The 13,665-nt window shown below is 44.1% G+C and overlaps 1 protein-coding gene and 1 long non-coding RNA gene across 2 annotated transcripts in view; both read right to left on the bottom strand.

Annotated features, from left to right (window-relative positions):
- LOC140720955 (NACHT, LRR and PYD domains-containing protein 3-like) overlaps positions 1-13,665 on the bottom strand; it is a 320,684-nt gene that overhangs the window by 60,554 nt on the left and 246,465 nt on the right. The window lies entirely within an intron of this gene.
- LOC140720948 (uncharacterized) lies at positions 2,417-11,258 on the bottom strand. The gene is made up of 4 exons (XR_012097288.1): positions 11,146-11,258; positions 6,732-6,906; positions 4,322-4,458; positions 2,417-2,513 (listed from the first exon to the last, which is right to left on the bottom strand). It is a non-coding gene; the product is annotated as an uncharacterized lncRNA (long non-coding RNA).

Below are 13,665 nucleotides of genomic sequence, written 5' to 3' on the forward strand. Positions count from 1 at the left end.
ATTGGTGTCTCTGACGTCACTGTCTCTGGGCTGAATTTGCTCTCCTTCCTTTGTGGCCGGACGGCATTCAACTGGGACATCGCTCTTAATCTGGCCCTGCTTTGGTGCATTGTTTCCGGTGCCCCGATCATCTTCACTCGATGAGCTGTCTAGTGACAAACTCTTCAGTAATTTCCGGACCTGATTTAATTTCCCATTTGAATTAAATGACGAATTACAAGTTATACTAGAGCGATTCAGATCTCAGCAAAACAAGGATTTACAATGGGTGGCTACAATAAGATCATAAGACTTAGGTACAGAATTAGGCCATTTAGCCCATCGAATCTGCACCGCCATTCAATTATGGCTGATCCTTTTTTACCCTCCTCAACCGCAGTTCTCGGCCTTCTTCCCGTAACCTATGATTCCGTCTCCAATCAATAATCTCCAGGACTCTGCCTTAAATACACCCATCCACAGCTGCTTGTGGTAACAAATTCCACAACTTCACCACCCTCTGGCTAGAGAAATTTCTCCCCATCTCTGTTTAAATGGATGATCCTCTATCCTTCCGCTGTGTCCTCTTATCCTGGACTTCCCCACCATGGGAAACATCTTTCAACATCTACTCTGTCTAGCCTTTTCAACATTCGAAAGTGTTCATTGAGATCCCTCACCCCCTCATCCTTCTAAATTCCAGCGAGAACAGACACAGAGCCATCAATCAATGGAGCCGAGACTCCGGGTGATCAGATTTGGAGTGGAACTGTGTTGGTGAATGTGAATCGCACTTCCTGCTAGGTGACCATCCCAATAAGCCGGTGACCAGACACATCCACTCCCAGATACAGAACAGGATAGACACAATAATACTGATCACTGGCTATGCAGTAGTTGAACACACTGACAACCAGAGGTGCTTAATGGAATGGTGTCAGTTGCTACTGAGAAATATCACTGGGATTATTTTCCACAAACAAATTCTCCCTGGATCACAAACTGTTCAGTCACCAGCGTCACACACAGATCAGCCTCCGGATTACACACTGCCAGATCCCCTGAATCACATACTCTCCGTCTGCTGTGTTAAAGTGTCCTGTCCCCTGGGTCACAGACTGACCATTACCTCGAGACGCACGGTGTCCTGTCCCCTGGGTCACAGACTGACCATTACATCGATACGCACGCTGTCCTGTCCCCTGGGTCACAGACTGACCATTACCTCGAGGCGCATGCTGTCCTGTCCCCTGGGTCACAGACTGACCATTACCTAGATACGCACACTGTCCTGTCCCCTGGGTCACAGACTGACCATTACATCGAGCCGCACGCTGTCCTGTCCCCTGGGTCACAGACTGACCATTACCTCGATACGCACGCTGTCCTGTCCCCTGGGTCACAGACTGACCATTACCTCGGGACGCACGCTGTCCCTTCCACAGGGTCACACACAGATCAGCGACCGGATTGCAGGAGACAATGTGCCGAGTGGACATTTAGCAGGTTTGCCATCATTAGCTGCAGAGCAGAATACAGGCGCAGAAATCTCTTGTGACAAGGTTATAAACTGTTTGTTGGACCAGTTGAAATGGCCTGTACAGTTCTGGTACCAATACTACAGGAAGGGTGTATTAGTACTTGACAGATTGCAGACTGAATATTCTATTTACAAAAGATTGAATCAGATGAGAACATTTTCTGACTCAGAGAAAATCATTTGAGCATATCAGCATTGAAGCTCTTTAAACGTCTTTTGAGAAAATGACGTTCACCATTTGTCCACAGCCTAGACTTTCACTGGGGTGTTAAAACACCGAAACACACCACAAATTTACCTACGATGAGCTGTCTCCTGATCGTCAGAAATTCTGAACGTTGGCAATGTTCTCGGCTCGGCTACAGAAAACAGATATCGGAAACTCCCATCATCTCCTTTGCGCAGCCGTCAACAAAACCAAGGGGAAGTTGACAGCTATCCGACCAAAACCTGAAATGCTGTGTTATCACACAATTCCTGAAATCCCGGAAATGCTTCAATCATCTGGCTCTGAATTTTATAAATGAAAGTTCGAGATGTCTTTCACCTCTGAACAGGCCCTGATGAGCAACAATCCCTGAACCTGGACTTTAACGTACCAAACAGCACATTTTTGTCTGTGTTTTACTCTCAGCCACCGGATTCAGGACACCCTGCTGCTTCTAGTCAGGTGAAGCTTTGCACGGTGACCTGAGCAATTCCACCATTACCGGTGTCAGGACCCTGCACTGGAACTGTTAGATTGATCGATCACTGAAGACCTCTTTACAATGGAATTCAATGACCCTGTTCGATAAAACTTTTCAGTGCCCGTTAGCATTTGTGTAAGTTACTTCATGTGATCTATTGTGCACAAACACGATGGAAGTTTAATTATAAAGATCCCAGTGATCATACCTGCAGCCATTTTGATTCCGACTGACGATTCCTGGCTGTTGTTTTCTTGTTTACTCTTTGTTCCCGGTGTAGAAAAGCTCCACCTGCGGGTGATGGTCTGAATTACAGACAAGCAGATAGTGAGTCAGAGACACGATGACTTTATAAATATGACAGAGCCTACATCCCCTGTATCAGAACAGGAGTTGGCTTAAGGACCAACCATTCCCCTTTTCCATCAACTTCCACGCCATGTCTGTATGTCTGTCCAGTGATATCTGGTGCATCCTTCTGACAGAGTCACACAGCAACAGAGTACAGATACAGACCCTTCAGCCGAATTAGAAAGTGCTAACCACATTGCCCACAGAGATAATCCTAATTTTCTGTTTTGAATCCATTTCCCTCCTGGCCTCCTCACGCCATCTTCACATCCCAACGGCTTCTGGAATTATACAATTGTGTTGCCTCATCCACTTCCTTTGACAGATCCCTCCACATCATCACAAAACTCTGCGTGAAACCGATGCTGCTCGTGTTGATTTTGCAATCTGTTTACTATTGCTTTACCCATTCAGATCCCCTGTAAACTACGATAATCTTCATCATGAACACCATCTATTAATTTTGTGTCATCAGTGAACTTACTGGTCAAGCCTTGTGCATTTGTATTCAAATCATTGCTATCAAATAACGAATATCAAATGTCCCAACTTGTAACCTTGTGGTCCTTCTTCAAGGAAAAAACCTTCAACCATCCCTCTTTGCTTACTACCTTCAAGGCACTCTTGAATCCATCTAACTTTCTCTCCCTGGACCGGATGTGAACTTATCTTCCAGACCGAGCTTTCATTTGGCACCTTGTCAAAGGCTTTACTGTAGTTCAATGTACAACATCCACTCCCGCACCCTCATTGACACTTATCTTCAAAAAACTTAAGAGGTCATGTTAAGCACAATTTTACATACACAATGCCATGGTGTCTCCTGATCAGACTCTGCCGATCCAAATGTCGGTGCATGACTGTCACATATTGTGGAAAGTTATTTCTGGCACCTCCCCTACCCTTTTCGCCACTCACCATCAAAACGCCTAAGTGGCAACCCGTAGTAAGATAATATTTCCCCAAATGCTCAAAATTCCTCTTCCCAAGTATCCATTCCAAGAGTTTGCCCAGCACCGATGTGACGCTCACTGGTCTGTAATCCCCAGGATTATATATATTACGTTTATTGAATTATAGAACAAGATATGCCATCCTCTAATGATTACTACGCCTGTGGCCAGAGAGGACACAAAGATCATTGCCAATGTCCTTGTAAACTCCTCCTTCACTTCCTGTCGTAAAGTGGTATATATTGGATGCTTCAACAACACCTCTTTCTGAACACTGCCATGCTACTATGCTACGTCAAAATCACTGTCCATCTCATTGGTAACTCTGAAACAAAGCAGTCATTAAGCACCTCACCTGTCACCGTATCATCTGGCACGTTTCTACCTTTGCTCCTGAGTAGTCCTACCCTCAATCTATTCACCCTCCTCTTCTTCACCCACATGTAGAACGCCTTGGGCTTTCCTTCATCCTACTTCCCAAGAACTTCTCAAGTTCACTTCGACCTCTAAGTCAGTTCTTAAGCTACTTGAATGTTGCTTCCTTTTTCCACTTGCCTAAATGTTTTAATCTCTTGTGAACCAAGTTTCATTTCTCTGAACATTTTTCCCCTTTCTGAAGCTACCTTCACAGTTCCATTGTGCATTTGACTGTGAAAATGTTTTCACAATTTGGAGTGATTGCAACTGGGTTTGACAGAAGTATAACTGGTACTTCTGGGCACATTCAGTCTCACTCCAACTATTTCCTACCTTCCTTTATACAGGTATGTGATGTCTAAAGGACGAGAACTTCAGTGAATGAGACTCACCAAACTTTCTCCAGACTGAATGAAGGAAAATTCTGAGCCATCAGGGTTCAATCCAGTCAGTGCTCTCAGTCTTCGGCTGTTCTTCAGTTGTTCTTTGTTTCCAGTTCTTTTCTTCCAACAAATCCCTCAGCGCAGATCTAATTTTAATCAGAGATAACGAAGCACGGTAACAATACAAATAAGAAAAAAACAAAACTCATTGGAATTTAAATGTTGAACACAAACATAATGATCCGTGTAACGAAATCTGTAACTGTCCTGCACATCTTACAAAACCTGACACGGGATATAAAAGAACACACACAAAAAGCTTCAGCAATCTGTTCTGCACCCTCTGCAGCTGGAATGTTTGCATGACAGGTTTTTTCACTGCACCTCGGTACATGAGAATAATAAACGAGTCCCCACATTAATTGTGTGGCAATATTAGACAGACTGAGCTTCTGCTCTGGAACTTCTGTGGAGAGAATTCGCTAAAGTGTACAAATGTTTGCGAAGCCCGAAAAAATAGAAAGGATTCCTTCTTGCATTAATAAGGTTATATACCTGGAGACATTTGCTGCACTTCGGCAATCTGTAACAGTGGAATGGAGTCAAGGAAAAAAGAAAGCCCACCTACAGTGCGAGGGCGTGACATCTACGGATCTCACTCCCTGGTCTGAACGGAAGAAAGATTAAACTGCACAACCACGAGAAACAAACCCTCAGACGAAAGGAACCGCACACATGACGTCAGATGGGCCAAATGGCCTAATTCTTTTCCACTATTTTATGGCTTTGATTGGGGGTGCCAGAGTGACGACAGTGTGAGTGACAGCTTGCATTCAAAAGCTTGTTAGTGGAGGTTTTAATGATTTCAGTGGAAGAACGAAGGAAACTTAACGGGTTTCATCACTGAATCCAAAATTTTGTGATGTAAAGTCCCTTGCCAGTTGCCCTGCTCTGCCAGGTTGTCCGTAGAGTGGGCGCTGTGGTACCTGTCTCGAGTTGTTTCTGGGGAAGCGTTTCCTGGGTGATCTGATTTGAGATGGCTCAGTCCGTGCAGTGTCTCGTTGTTTAGTATTTTCTTAACAACCGTTTTATTACTGTCAACCTGAACTGCCAGCAGGGGAAACACAGATTCGTATTAGTTAACAGAAGACCTCTCGTCCCTGCTGTCATTGTCTCCCGGTAATCTAAACCACCCCGACAGTGAGCGAATCATTCAGACAGCTGATCGCTAACAGGAATTTATTTCTTGGTCGTTAAAGTTCGCCCAGAGTCGGTTGGATGGAGTTGATGTGAAATTTGGAGGATGTCACAGCGAATGAACCGACACCCGAACGCTCTGTGTTGTCCCTCCGACGTCCTGCCACAGGTGGCGCTGCGGGGACCTCCTGCAGATCAGAGCACAGTGCCGAACCCAGCGGATGCCGGCGGTTCTCCTCATCGGGCGGCGGTGAGGAAGGGGCTGATCTTGGGTTTGTGTAATTCGAAGGTCGGTTGCCGTGGGGAAGTGCCGGGACTGAATCAGTCATCTGGGGTGTCCGGGGTCGCCAGTGCTGCAGGCCTGGTTTCAGTTTTCCGCCCGAGCAGGGAATGTACGATCAGTTAGTTATGATACCCAAGTTCAGAGTGTGGATGTGGGTGAAGGGAATCTGTCCATGGGTTCGATTGTGGGGTGAACGATGGGAAGGATGTGCGGCTATGGGCGAGGTGGGGAGAGGTTGGGGGCTTACGGATTATTGGATGCAGCGTACCGGGAAGGATGCGTCCCGAGGTAAATAACGGAGGACCTTTCTCTTTGGATCAGACATGATACGAGTCCTTTCAGGAAGCAGCAAGTTCCTCTTTATATTTGTTACTGTCTAATCTTGCTGTTAACATTGAGTTTGTTACTGGGCCCCAGAGTCTGCAAACAAATTATTGTTAGGAATTATTATTAGGAATTAGGAATTGTTAGGATTATTGTTATTGTTATTGTTGGCGGTGAGAAGTTGTTGCTTGGACTTGAGTTCCGTGGTTTGTGGTGTTCCCAGGGTTACACCCATTCCTATTTGTCGTGTATATCGATAATTTGGTTGAGAAGGTACAGGATATGGTTCGTAAGTCGGCACAAATTAAATTCAAGCAATTATATTTCTGAAAGACAGTAAGTATAAACAAACCACTCTCATTCCCGCTCCCCACTCAGAACTGACCGAAAACTACTTCAAAACACACAAAAGCTTGAAATGAGCAAACACTGAGGGAATGTGAGTGGCTTTAAAGAGCTGGGCTGCTGAAAGCACATTACCAGACCTGGAGTGATTGCAGCTGGGTCTGACAGAGGAATAACTGGCACATTCAGTCTCATTCCAACTGTTTCCTACCTTCCTTTGTATAGATATGTAATGTCCAAAGGACCAGTGTTTGACTAAATGAGACTCACCAAACTTTCTGCTGACCGAATCAATGGAAACCCTGAGTCAGATGGGTTCTCGCCAGTTGATGCTCTCAGTCCTCGGGCTGGTTCACTTGTTGCTGTTCCCTCATCTTCAGTCGTGTTTTGCTTCCAGTTGTGGGCTTTTCTGCCAATAAGTCTCTCACCACAGGTCTAACTTTAACTAGAGAGATAATAAAGCACATTAACAATACAAATGGGAAAAAAATATTTCTGTTTATCGAAGTTTAAATGTTTAAGACAAATATAACGATCTCAAAGAACACATCTGAAATTTCCCCTTGCACTTTCCAATGCCTGATATGGGATACGAAGGAGTCATCGTTCAGTTATGGTCAGACACAAGATGTAGGAGGAGAATTAGATGATTCAGTCCATCGAGTCTGCTCCACCATTCAAACATGATTTTTATTCTAACACCATATTCCTGCTTTCATTTTGCAACCCTGAAGCTATTGAGCAATCACGAACATATTAAAATCTGCCATAAATATACGCAAAGGGCAGCCTCCACCCCTATCTGCGGCAATAGTTTCCACACAGCAGCCGTCCTTTAACTGAAGAGATTTTTCTCAAGCAAGGCTGCAGGCCCGGATGGTGTCAACCCCAGGGTGCTCAAAGCCTGTGCCCCCCAGCTATGTGGAGTACTTCACCATGTATTCAATCTGAGCCTGAGTCTCCATAGGGTTCCTGTGCTGTAGAAGACGTCCTGCCTCGTCCCTGTGCCGAAGACGCCGCGCCCCAGTGGCTCCAATGACTACAGACCTGTGGCATTGACCTCCCACATCATGAAGACCCTGGAGAGACTTGTTCTGGAGCAGCTCCGGCCTACGTTTAGGCCATACCTAGACCCCATCCAGTTCGCCTACCAGCCCCGTCTAGGAGTTGAGGATGCAATTGTCTACCTGCTGAACCGTGCCTACGCCCACCTGGTCAAGCAGGCCAGCACCGTGAGGGTTATAGACTTTTACTTCTCCAGTGCGTTCAACACAATCCGCCCTGCTCTGCTGGGTGAGAAGCTGACAGTGATGCAGGAGGATGCTTCCCTGGTGTCATGGATTATTGATTACCTGACTGGCAGACCACAGTACGTGCGCTTACAACACTGTATGTCAGACAGAGTGGTCAGCAGCACTGGGGCTCCACAGGTGACTGTCCTGCCTCCCTTATTTTCACCATCTACACATCGGACTTCAACTACTGCACAGATTCTTGCCATCTTCAGAGGTTTTCTGATCACCCTGCCACAGTTGGATTCGTCAGCAAGGGAGATGAGGCTGAGTACAGGGCTAGGGTGGGAGCTTTGTCATATGGTGTGAGCAGAATCATCTGCAGCTTAATGTGAAAAAGACTAAGGAGCTGGTGGTGGACCTGAGGAGGACCAAGCCACCGGTGACTCCTGTTTCCATCCAAAGAGTCAGTGTAAACATGGTGGAGGATTACAAGTACCTGGGGATACGAATTGACAATAAACTGGACTGGTCAAAGAGCACTGAGGCTGTCTAGAAGAAAGATCAGAGCCGTCTCTACTTCCTGAGGAGTCTGAAGTCCTTTAACACCTGCCGGACGATGCTGAGGATGCTCTACGAGTCTGTGGTGGTCGGTGCTATCATGTTTGCTGTTGTGTGCTGGGGCAGCAGGCTGAGGATAGCAGACACCAACAGAATCAACAAACTCATTGGTAAGACCAGTGATATTGTGGGGATGGAACTAGACTCTCTGACAGTGGTGTCTGAAAAGAGGATGCTGTCCAAGTTGCATAATTTACTTATTATTATTTAATTATTTCTGGTTTTATTTTGCTATATTTCTACTCTATTCTTGGTTGGTGCGGCTGCAACGAAACCCAGTTTCCCTCGGGATCAATAAAGCATGTCTGTCTGTCATCACAATTTTAAAAGTAGGCGTCTTTATTCTGAGACTGTGCGCTCAGATCACAGACTAATTTAAACATTTTAACTAATTTAAACTAATTTAAAGATCTAACTGAAACATCCTCTCCATGTCCACTGTATCCAGGCTTTTCAGCATTCGGTAGGTTTACTTAAACATACATCCCTCCACCACCCCCACCGTCCCACTGAACTCCATTGAGCACAGGTCCAGAACCATCAAATGCTCCTCAAACATAAAGCCGATCATTCTTGAGATTATTCATGTGGACCTTGTTAGCAACAACTGCACTGAACAGATTCCCAGGAACAACAGGCAAATTGATACCAGAACAATTTAGTGCGAAAAGTTGTGGTTTGTTTACACGGTTTGAACAATGAACCCACAGACCAGAAATACTCGCTCAACACCTCATAAACCTGGGCAAGTTGACCCCCGGGTCCATTTTACTTTATCTAAAACAATGATATCCCATGACCCAGCCTCACAGGGTCACACAGCTGAACCTGTCCCTTACCGACGCCAGAAGCCTGGCACATCGTCCTCACATCTCACAACAAGCAGTGTATTCAGGGATATATCCAGATCCAATGTCCAGATGCCCGAGACTTCTGATTCATTTGGAAGGAGGAACATCGTGTCCGATCTGTATAAGTACTAAAGGTTACAGCCCAAACCGCAACTCTAGGACTCCTTGCTACCGATAAAATGATGCAGTGTTTCTGACAATCAGAGTTCAGTAACTAACACTCAATCAACCTATGGCAGAACGGGAAGCTGGTGATCATCTGACTGGACCAATGATCGAGCTGGAAAACCTGGGCGTGAGTCACCAGATACCAGCGATACGTTTCACATTGTCCCCTGCAGCTAAACTGAGCACAATTTATCGTTATCTTATTGTTAAGTGAGGTCTTGTCCAGCACAATTGGCCATCATATTTCCTGTAGGCTAACAGGAATAAAATGCTTTTGATAAAAAATTGAAATAGTATTGCTGGAAACTTGTTTAATCAGATACGATGTGTGGAAAGAGAAACTGTGGAAGAGCCAGTATCTGAATTGGGATTGTCCGAGTTACTGCCCGATCAGCTGAACGGTCTCAGCATTTTCTCTTTTTGCTTTAAATGATGCACAACTATTGACTGATTACAAGATGTTTGTGACGGCCTGAACAAAGTTGCACAAATGTAATGCCCACATTCATTAGTTTTGTCTTCATTCCAACACAGGGATAAATCCGTCGATAGAGTCAATGCTCATAACATCCTCCCCACCCCACTATCAGTCTGTTACATCTGCTCCCGAGGCCACTGTCTCTCAATGAGGGACCGTGACCAGAGAGCGATAAAAATGTGCACCACTCCCTGCAAGTCACATGGGCTGTTACCCTGGCAACGGAGAAAGTGGCTCTCCAAAAATGACAAAAATTAAATGAAATAACAGACTCACTTTAAATGTTGTCAAGATTAACACTTTGCCATTTTGTAATATTGAAAATAAAATTGTAATTATTGATGCGATACAGACTGTCATTGAGGTGGTGGGTTACAGAATGGACAGAGGTTGAACAAGATGGTTGATATATATCATTGAGGTGGTGGGATACAGAACGGACAGGGGGTGAACAAGATGGTTGATATATATCATTGAGGTGGTGGGTTACAGGCCAGAGAGAGTTTGAACAAGATGCGCGGGGAATGAGCAGATGGACCAGATGGGAAAAGGGATCATCATTAGTTTTCTCTTCATTCCAACACAGGAATTATTCAGTACACACAGTCAATGCTCACAGCATCATCCCCACCCCTTTATCAGTCTGTTACATCTGCTCCTGACGCTACTAACTCTCACTGAGCAACGGTGACGAGAGCGCGATAAAAATGTTTACCACTCCGTACCGGTCACATGGGCTGTTATCCTGGCAATGCAGAAAGCGGCTCTCCAAAAATGACCGAAAATGTAAACAACAGAGTCAATTTTAAACGTTGTGAGTCTCGTTATGACAATATTAACATTATTCAATATTGCATGTACTTGTTCAAAATAAGTCTGTGAGCCTTGGCTTTCAATAATTGGTGTGACACCGCGCCCCCAATCCCGCGTACAGCAATAACTTCAACCAAATGCTTCCGTTAACTATTGATCTTCCTGCACATCGGCTTGGAAGAATTTTATGTCATTCCGCCTTACAAAACTGCTTCGACGGAACTTCTGCTTCGAGGTAGGATTCCTCGACGGAACTGCTGCTTCAGCCCATTCCGCAACTTTCCTATGGGATTAACGTTAGGACTTTGACTAGGCTATTCTAATTTTCTTTTGAAATTATTCTATTATTGATTTACTCTTGTCTTTTGGATCATTGTCTTGTTGCGTTATGCAACTTCAATTAAACTTCAGTTGACAGAGTGCTACCCTGACATTCTCCCGTAAAGTGACTTGATATAAAATTAACACACAGCTATTTTATAACGTTGAAACTAAAATTATAATGTTTGCTTTTACCTTACCTCAGGCTGCATTTAATAAATCCTCTGCTATTTCTCGTTAATAAACACCGATAGTGAGGCAAAATAATTCACAAAGAGGCGACAGTAGTAGTTTCAATGATTACAGTCCAAACAGCAACTCTCCAAGGACTCCTTGCTACCGGTAATATGATGCAGTGTTTCGGCCAATCAGAGTTCAAAAACTAACACTGCGTCAACTTATGACAGAATGGGAACCTGATGGTCATCTGACTGGACCAATGATCAGGCTGGAAAACCTGGGCGTGAGTCACCAGATACCGGGGATACGTTTCACATTGTCCCCTGCAACTAAACCGGATTCAATTTATCACGATCTTTTTGTTAAATCATGTCTTGCCCAGCACAACTGGTCATCACATTTCCTGCAGGCTAACAGGAATAAAATGTTTTTAATATAAAATTGAAATAATAGTGCTGGAAACTCATTTAACCAGATTAGATTTGTGGAAAGAGAAACTGTAGAAGACTCAGTATCAGGACTGGGACTGTCCAAGTTGATGCCCGATCTGCTGAACGTTTCCAGCTTTTTCTCCTTTTACTTTAAATTATGCACAATTATTGACTGATTACAGGACGTTTGTGACGGCCTGAACAACGTTGCAGAAATGTAATGCCCACATTCATTAGTTTCGTCTTCATCCCAACACAGAGTTAATACAGTCCATACTGTCAATGTTCACAACATTTTCCCCACCCCACTATCAGTCTGTCACATCTGCTCCCGAGGCCGCTGTCTCTCATTGAGGGACCGTGACCAGAGAGCGATAAAAATGTGCACCACTCCCTGCAAGTTACATGGGCTGTTACCCTGGCAACAGAGAAAGTGGGTCTCCAAAAATGACAAAAAAAAATGCAATAACAGACTCACTTTAAATGCTGTCAAGATTAACACTTCGCCATTTTGTAACGTTGAACCTAAAATTGTAATTATTGATGCGATAAAAACTGATCAGAAATTGACAAGAAGTTTGATATATATATCATTGAAGTGAGGGCATACAGACTGGACAGAGGTTGAACAAGATGGTTGATATATATCATTGAGGTGATGGGATACAGACTGGACAGAGGTTGAAGTAGATGGTTGATATATATCATTGAGGTGGTGGGATACAGACTGGACATAGGTTGAACAGGATGGTTGATACATATTCAGATGGTTGGATACAGGTTGGACATGGGTTGCACAAGATGGTTAATATATATCATTGAGGTGGTGGGATAAATGCTGTACAGAGGTTGAACATGATAGCTGATATATATTATTGATGTGGTGGGATACAGACTGGAAAGAGGTTGAACAAGATGGTTGATATATATCATTGAGATGGTGGGACACAGTCTGGACAGAGGTTAAACAAGATGGTTGATGTATATCATTGGGATGGTGGGTTACAGGCTGGACAGAGTTTAACGAAGATGTGTGGGGAATGAGCAGATGGAACCAGAATGGAAAAGGGACCATCATTAGTTTTCTCTTCATTCAGTACACACAGTTAACGCTCTTCAACTCTGGGATGTTGGTGGGATTTCTTGCCTGAACTGCTGCTTCAGGCCATTCCACGACATTCCTATGGGATTAACGTTAGGGCTTTGGCTCGGCCATTCCAAAACTCAAAATTTTCTTTTGAAATTATTGTCTTATTTATTTACTCTTGTCTTTCGGACCATTGTCTTGTTGCGTTATCCAACTTCAATTAAACTTCAGGTGACAGACTGCTACCCTGACATTGCCCTGTTAAGTGTCTTTATATAAAATTAGCACAGCTGCTATTTCATACCGTTGAAACTAAATTTTGAAATGGCTGCCTTTACCCTACCTCGTGCTGCATTCAATAAATCTTCTTCTAGTTCTAGGTAACAAACACTGAGCGCGAAAATAACTCAGTAAGGCAGAATACTTCACAATGAGGTGAGAGTAGGAGAAAGATTGCTGATATATAATTATTGATAAGATACAGGTACAATATGAACAAAATGGCACGGAATGAGCAGATAGAACTTGGTGGAAGAACGCATCAAGGACAATCACTGATGGTCCTACAGAAATAGACTGAATTTGCAGTGCATACTATGATATAAATGATCCTAAAGTGAAAAAGCTAGAACGAACCAATGTAAACTTTTGCACATGCCCTTTGAAATTATGCATGCCTTGTAATCCAGGAAATTTCCTGGTAAACCTCGTCTGCACTCGCTCCAAAGCCTCGACATTCTTCCCAGATTGAGGCTACAAGAACTGTATGAAACACTCCAGATGTGGCCTAACTCGAGCTTTAACATAACTTCCTGACATTTGAAATCAACGCCTTGATTGTAAAGGTAAGCATACCATTTGCATTCTTAACCACTCTGTCCATCTGAGTAGTCTCTTTCAGGAAGCGGGGAACTTGGACTCCAGGATCCCTCTGCTCATCAACAATGTTCAGGTTCTTGTATTTAACAGTGTACTGTCTCTTTACATTTCTCCCACACAGATGACAAGATGATAATCAAATC

The sequence above is a fragment of the Hemitrygon akajei genome, unplaced genomic scaffold (genome assembly GCF_048418815.1).
Source record: "Hemitrygon akajei unplaced genomic scaffold, sHemAka1.3 Scf000048, whole genome shotgun sequence".
In the NCBI taxonomy this organism is placed as follows: Eukaryota; Metazoa; Chordata; class Chondrichthyes; order Myliobatiformes; family Dasyatidae; genus Hemitrygon; species Hemitrygon akajei.